Source organism: Myodes glareolus, chromosome 17 (assembly GCF_982192425.1).
Source record: "Myodes glareolus chromosome 17, mMyoGla1.1, whole genome shotgun sequence".
NCBI classification, from domain to species: domain Eukaryota; kingdom Metazoa; phylum Chordata; class Mammalia; order Rodentia; family Cricetidae; genus Myodes; species Myodes glareolus.
The window spans coordinates 64,763,978-64,771,263 of record NC_142042.1 but is presented as its reverse complement, the minus strand read 5'-3'; the positions used below and the strand labels follow the sequence as shown (position 1 = coordinate 64,771,263).

Sequence of the window (7,286 nt, the reverse complement as noted above, 5' to 3'; positions counted from 1 at the left end):
CTCAGAAGATTGTGTTGTTCTCATTGTGTCTTCTCCAACAGGCCAAGGCCATGAGGGAGGAGGCGAAGTACAGCTCTGGCCATCCCCTCATTAGATTCGGCTTCGTCTGCTTGCCTGGCAATACTGGTGTCCCAGCTTTTACGGGAACTGTTAAAGCGAGAAGCCTGGAGCCCTGCACCACGTTTCTGCATTTGTATCATACTCATCCCATTCTGAGAAAATGAGGAGGTGCTTCAAGGTAGATTGATACGTGATGGATGATAGACAGGTAGAGAGATGAGAAAATGGGAAGGTGTTGATACATGATGCATACGTGGGCTAAATGCATAATGGAGAAAAATTGCTCATCCGTCCGAGAGGGTGAAACCTTTGATCTTAAGCTAACTTTGCAGTCTCTGGGGTTTATATTATTTGTTGGGAATAAGCCAAGCTTTTAAATTTATATTATTTTCTCCTTTGGATATGTCTGTGGATTTTCAGTGGCTGTCTCTTGGAATACAGAGCCATTTGCAAGATTATGTGGGTATAGAACAGGAGGTTTAAACGCCCAAATTTGCAGATTGATTTTGTAAAACAAGCCTGATGATGGAAAGAAATGGGGCTTGGATCTGGAAAGATGACTCGGCAGCTGTTAAGAAGGCTTGCTGGTCTTGCTCTGACTTCTGTTCCCAGAAGTCATACAGGTTGGGTGGCTTACACCTGTACTCTTGCACACAATACCCTAAATACAAAATGTAAAGTAAAAATTCCCCAAGTATCTATTTTTACTTTATGATTATGAGTCTTTTGCTTGCATGTGTATCAGTGCATCATATGGGTACAGTGCCCACAATGGCAGAAGAGTGTGTTTAATGCCATGGTATTGGAGATACAGACAATAGTGAGAGCCACATGGCTTCTGGAAACTGAACCCAGGTCTTCCGGAAGAGCATCCATTTTTCTTATGTGCTGATTCATCTCTCCTGCCCTTCACATAAATCTTTTTTAAAAGAACTAAATGGAGACAGATAATTAAGACAGTAGAGATAAGAAGTTAACATTATGTATGGGCCTGAAGCATTTACCAACCAGAGAAATAGCCTAAGAGAATTCCCGACCTGGAAAAAAAGATAGAATCTGGGATTCTAATAAAAATCTCATTGTGGCAGCTGGGTACATGTGTGGTGGGCACACACTGTTTGCTTAGACAACCTCTTGACTGCACACTTGGTTAGTTTGAAAAAAATGAGCTCTTGAACTTATGCGAGAACTTTGAGATTCTGGTTTTAATTTTCTTAGACCCATCAGGCCCTGGACTGTGCTCAGAGTTAGAATTTATTTATTTCCATACTTTTTCCAGTACTGTGCAGTTTTATTTTTCTCTTGAGTTCTCTAACCAGGGATGGCACATTTAACTCACATATTCTCTGTAGTACAAACTATGTTCCATAGCTTCTTTATGGTGATCCTGTCTTCTACAGGTGTGTGTATGATTGTGTGGGGGGGGGGGGTCATGCACGCGCAGTCACCCAAGCACACGAGTGAGCACACATGCTCACATGCTCTCGATGAGGAAGCCCCTACTTCTCACTCCTTACCCCAGTAGGACCCTTGAAAATGTCTGATATTTTAGCACTGCGCATGCCCGTGCCCCTTCTCCTCAGTACACAGGGAGTTTGGGTTGGGAGAGGAATACAAATCCTCAGGACTTGTATTCAACAACAGAATCATCAGAGACATTTGGTGCCAGAGGAATTCTCCTTTAATTGTTTGGGAAGGGTGATGGGAAAGGGCGTCTGGGCGTGCCGCCTGGGTTTCCAGCAGGGCGATGTAGACACATGTTAGTGAAGATGATTAGGCAGTTCAGAAGCAGATCTTTGTCAGAGATGCAAACTGCAACTGCTAATTAAGAAAGGGGCTGAGATAGAGGAAGCTCCAACCCAGTAGCTTCTTTTCCAAGTGTGAACTATGGCTGCATCCAGAAGCAGGGGTGACCCCACACATGGCTGATGCGGGAAGGAATACCAGATGTTGAGCAAGAAGAACAGAGGTCATGTTCTGTCTTCCTGATGATTCTCCTCTGGCCACAAGCTGAGAGCTCACTTCTGCTTTGACTTCTGGCACTGCTGAGGCGGAGGACACTTCTGTTGGCACTTGGGAGGAGGCTGGCAAGGTTGCTTGGTCTGCTGGGGTTGGGGGCAGCACTGCTGTGGGGGTGCGCACTGCTGGGGTGGGGGACAGCACTGCTGTGGGGGTGCACACTGCTGTGGGGGTGCGCACTGCTGGGGTGGGGGGCAGCACTGCTGTGGGGGTGCGCACTGCTTCTGCTTCTGCTGAGACATTCTGGATTTCCAACTAGAAAGAAACACAAGAAATGAGACAAATTGAGTCAAAGATCCTGGGGTCAGATGATTCCCCTTGCTAGTCACATGCCACATGCTGCTGTTCTGACCCTGATATGATTATTTTATGTATTTAAGGTGTGTGTGTGTGTACGTGCGTGTGTGTGTGTGTGTGTGCCTGCATACATGTTAAGTTTAACTAAATGTTTGTATGCTGTTTCAGCTCTTTATAAAAAAACAAAACAAAAAACAAGGAATGAATGAGGGAGGGTAGAAGGGATGGGGTAAAGGAAAAGGAAAAGAGAATGGGGAGAAAAAAATGTTAAAAAAATTCAAAAGAGGGAAGAAGGAATAAGTCACCAAGAAAGGGAAAGAAAGACATAGACATAAGCAGCTATGTATGTTATAAATAAAACTGTGGATCTGAAAACAGAATTTCCTGGGACCTGGATCCTGCCTAAAGCACTGCACCTTTTGGTTTCCATCAATGGGCTTTTCTCTACCAACCTCTTCTGGGGTTGTTGTCTAAATCAGCATGTAAAAATACATCCGAGCTTGCTAACATGCGTGGATATGTGTATTAGAGTCCATCCATTCACAGAGGCTCCAGAATTGACTTAACACAGTGTCAACTTAGCAAATAAATGTATAAGAATTTAAAATAAGCATCTTAACCTCTCTCTAAGAGAATTTTCCAAATCAAGAGGCCTAGAGGTAGATGCAGGGAATCATCTAGAGTCAGTCTTTTGGCTGCTTTTGAAGAAAGCAACTCAGAAAGACAAGGAGGCACAGTTCCAAACCACTCAGCACAGGCCGGTGGAGGAGGGGGTCTCTTGATTCCCAGAGCAGGGGCGTTCTTAAGGCTTCACTGTCCTGTCCCTGCTGTTCTGTATTTCTGGGCTCCCCTACTCTGTCCTAAGCCAAGCCAGCATGCTTTACTTCTTCCCTGGACCCCGATTTTCTCCCTGAAGGGCAACTTTGCCGGTGAGCCCAGAGCTGGTTCTCCTCTCCTGGTTCCTTCTTAACACCCAGCAAAACACAACGCCTGTGCCTTGCCAGCCCTTGTAGAGCCCTCTTCTGCTTCAGGTCAGTCTCCCCAGATCTTCAGCCAGATGACTTGAAGACCCAAGGTAGGTTGGCTTAAAATGGTAGGGAAGAGGCAGGTGCCCAGAGAAAGCCTCCCGTTCTGACCACCCAGAGACCGACTCCCAGTTGTTGGAATACACACAGAGCCAGGCAGCTCTGAGCGTCCTACCTCAATGGACTTACCAGAGTTCACCAGAGACTGGAGTGTAGAGACGCCGAGCTGTATGGGATGCTCAGCTGGCCCACCTTTTATACATGTCACCTCTCTGCCTGGGGCCATGAGGTGGCCTAGCATTGGGGTGTACTAATTAGTCTCTAGTCACAATAGGACCCAACTGCCCTTCCTCAAATTTCAGGTTTTACTCACCCCCTAGGGGTGGCAGCCTCCCTCTTGGCATGGCGGGACTTGGGGATGACAATGACCTCACCATCGCCCTTGCCCCGCCTCCCCATCGCTTCACAAGGGTTGGCCTTGGATTTCCAAATCCACTCGTGACTTTTGACTTAGAACCTTGGCATCTGGGATAGTCCCAAGCAGGCATTCAGGACAGTGCTGGGTGTGGGGGCTGTGAGGGCTGTAAGGGGAGTGTTCTGGGATGTTCTGGCTGGCAGAGGGGTTGGGGTAGTTCTAGGAGTCTATTCAGACAGCTTTGTTATCAGAGAAATGGCAGAGGAAGTGACTGGTTCTCTTAGGGCTTCATTAAATTAAGGAAAATTAAGTCTTTGATTTGGTCCGTGCTTAGAGGCTACCAGAACTGCACAGGTGAGAAGACAACATGATTTTTATTCTTCTTGTCATCTAAGCAATAACTTGGGGCTGCAGCCCTCTGTCCTGCCTGCTATTGGGAAAACCATTAGTTCCTATCAAGATAAACTGGGTGGTTACAGTAGACGATGCTTATCTCTCTGCCCCTCTGCATATGTATAAGTTACTCAGACTGCAGGGTTCCCAGGAAGTGATTATCATGAACACTGGTGGAGGGGTGGGGGAAGTAGGAAGCATTGAGTTAGCATGAGCTCATGGAAGACTCCAGGTGGCTGGGTGGTGGAGTCTGACGGCACCAGCCCTGGTTTGGTTTCCTCCACGCTCCTGTTGGGGATCCTGGACACAGACTTCAACACTGTCCTATCGGAGGAAGGACGGAGTGGTGCTCCAACTGGGGAACTGCCTTTTGCCACTTGAGTAACTGAGCATCTAATGTTTTAAGCTTCCATTTCCTTTTCCTCGTTTGCTAATGAGGATAATGTCACCACCCTGCACGTCAGGAACAAGGATGAAAATGAAGAGCCTAGGCATCTGCTTGGGCAGATGTGTGCTCAGTTGTTAACTGCTTCATGGAATTGAGCTTTAAATACCAGAGTAAGATGGACTCTTGAAATACTAAATAGGTACCTGAAGGAAACTGAAGGCAGTTAGTGGCACTTGACACTCAGTGTCACCAGATATTGAATTAAAGACATAGGAGGAATAACAAGATTACTGCATTCATGGTGGCAACATTGGACAACAATGGACAGCAAACTAACATGACTAGATTTTTAAGTGTTCTGGTTGACAAGGGGGAAACATCTGTGTGGGTCTTGTGTGGGTAGCTGATCTGTGTTCATGTGTGTCTACACGGGGCTACAAAGAGGTAAGAGCTACAGGGTGAGGATGGAAGCTGTGAACATGGCATGGCTGTTACACACAGGAAATCCTGAGTTCTTGAATGAGCATTCCCTATAACAATGAAACACACACACACACACACACACACACACACTCTCTCTCTCTCTCACACACTCACACTCACACACACATTAAAATAAAAAGAGAAAAAGGTCTGTGTCAAAGGAGAAAATTCTAACAAATTAAAAAAATTTTAGCGGCATTTATTTGCAGTGTTAGAATTGAACACATCACTCTCATTCTATAAAATACAATGACTACCATGACTATTCTAATGAGTTGGGCCACAGACACTTACAGACAGACAAATACTGAGGAAAGCAGAAACAGAACAGCAGAAAGCTTGTTTCAAAATCCCCTTTCTTATGAGGATTAAAGGATGAGCTCACCATAGGAGCTGAAACTTACCAGCCTTGGGAACTCTTCTCTCTTCTCCTTTCCTCTCCGTTCCTCCTGTTTCCCTCTCCTCTTCCTCTCCTTCTTCTTCTTCCTCTCTCCTCTTCTTTCTTCTCTCTCCATTCTCTTTGTCATTTCTTCTCTTTTTCTCTTTCTTTGCCTATAGCTCCTCTTTCTTCCCTTCCCATATCTCTTTCCTGTTTTCTAGAAGAAAATACAAATAATTCAACAATGTGTCTCGTTGTTGCAAGGGAAAACTTTAGCATGAGAGACTAAATTCCAGTCTGGTGTGCTGGATCTAGTGAAGAAGCGAAGTCCAAACCCATCAACTGTAAGTACATAGCAAATCACTCAAATAAGATGTTGTGTAGTACAGATATCAAAACGTCCATTAAACTATAGTCCTGATCAACTTGGGCCATGTGGACAAGGAGCTAAGAAAGACCCCAAGGAATCTAGGTCTTCTTAAGAGATAAATTCCTTCAGCCTGGTATCATTCACCTAGAAGTAACTGTGCCTAAATGGGCATAAGGAAGGAGTTTTAGCTCAGGACCGCAAAAGCAGCATGGGAAGGCCATATGGGTAGGCTTTCTGGCATAGACAGTTACTCATCAGGATGAGTTGCCCCTAGGCCTAGGGCACAGGGGAAGAAAGTTATCAGGCTCTTGCTATTTCTAAGATAACAAAGCAGGAAAGAGCTTTGCTAGTTAGTTCTACATCTGGGAACCGGAGTTGTGCCAGAGGGTTGGGGTAGTGAGTGCTTCTCCTTTACATATTTATTTCTATTGTTCATCTTAGAGTAGCTGAGTAAATGAAACTCAAGGGTCTTTAGTATCATGTCTACATTGTTGAGTAAATTGTGAACAGCCACTAACTGGTGTATTTGGCATGCTAAATCTGGTAAAGCTTTTCTTACATGCGTCTAAGCACCCAGAACAGATGTTTTGTGGTGAGGTCGGCAACCTCAAAAATGTATGATGCAATATTGCTTCTGCTGCCAGAGGATGAAAGGAGAAGGTAATCTAGAAGTCACTAATAAAGCCATTGGTTATTTTAATCTCTGGATGATGCCTTCCACTGACCTTCACCAGTTTCATTTTCTGTCATGTTTTTCAATCTCCCATCTCCCTTACACACATACACACATACACATACTGTGGCCCACGTGCTCATGGGATCATAGGCCAGCACTCTAAAAGTTGATAGGGTTAAAGGTGGTATCTTCTACCAATTTCCAAAGCACATGCATATACACCCTTTTTGCCTTAGATCCTTGTGTACTACCTGGTCATGGATCCCAACTCCCAAGTATGGGAGTACCCTTCCCATACTCCTAAGACTCTATGTGGCAGCTAATGGTGCTATTCCCTGCACAGGTTTTCCTTGGAGCACTTATTATCATGATTTCAGTTTCATGAATGTAAACAGAGTGGTATGAGGTGATGTGAGAGCTGTGTGTGCTGGGGGAGAATGTGGAAAGAAGCCCCTACGGCCAAGGGCACCCATGACTGGCAAATAGATACCCATGTGCTTGTTTTTCATCTGAAGCACCAATAGCACATCTGGCTCCAAAAAGGACTCTAACCTAGTTGGGTCAGGAGGGTCCAGGGCTGATCTTAACAAGGTCCATTCAGCCAGCAAGTGTAGAGGGTCAGACTCTGCCAAGGACTGTTGGGCTGGGAACTGGGTTTCTGGTCTTAGGAACATGTGTCTGACCCAATGCAATGGAGGATCTGGAGCTCAGAAACCGACACCGTGAATCAGGACCTGAACAATGACAGGGAAGAACCAGTGTGTCATAGAGCCCAGAGAAA

General features: G+C 45.4%; 1 long non-coding RNA gene across 1 annotated transcript; it reads right to left on the bottom strand.

The window, feature by feature from the left end:
• Positions 1 to 1,718: 1,718 nt before the first annotated feature.
• LOC146891300 (uncharacterized) lies at positions 1,719 to 5,998 on the bottom strand. Its single transcript, XR_014997690.2, has 2 exons — positions 3,591 to 5,998; positions 1,719 to 2,334 (listed from the first exon to the last, which is right to left on the bottom strand). It is a non-coding gene; the product is annotated as an uncharacterized LOC146891300 (long non-coding RNA).
• Between the last annotated feature and the right edge of the window lie 1,288 nt (positions 5,999 to 7,286).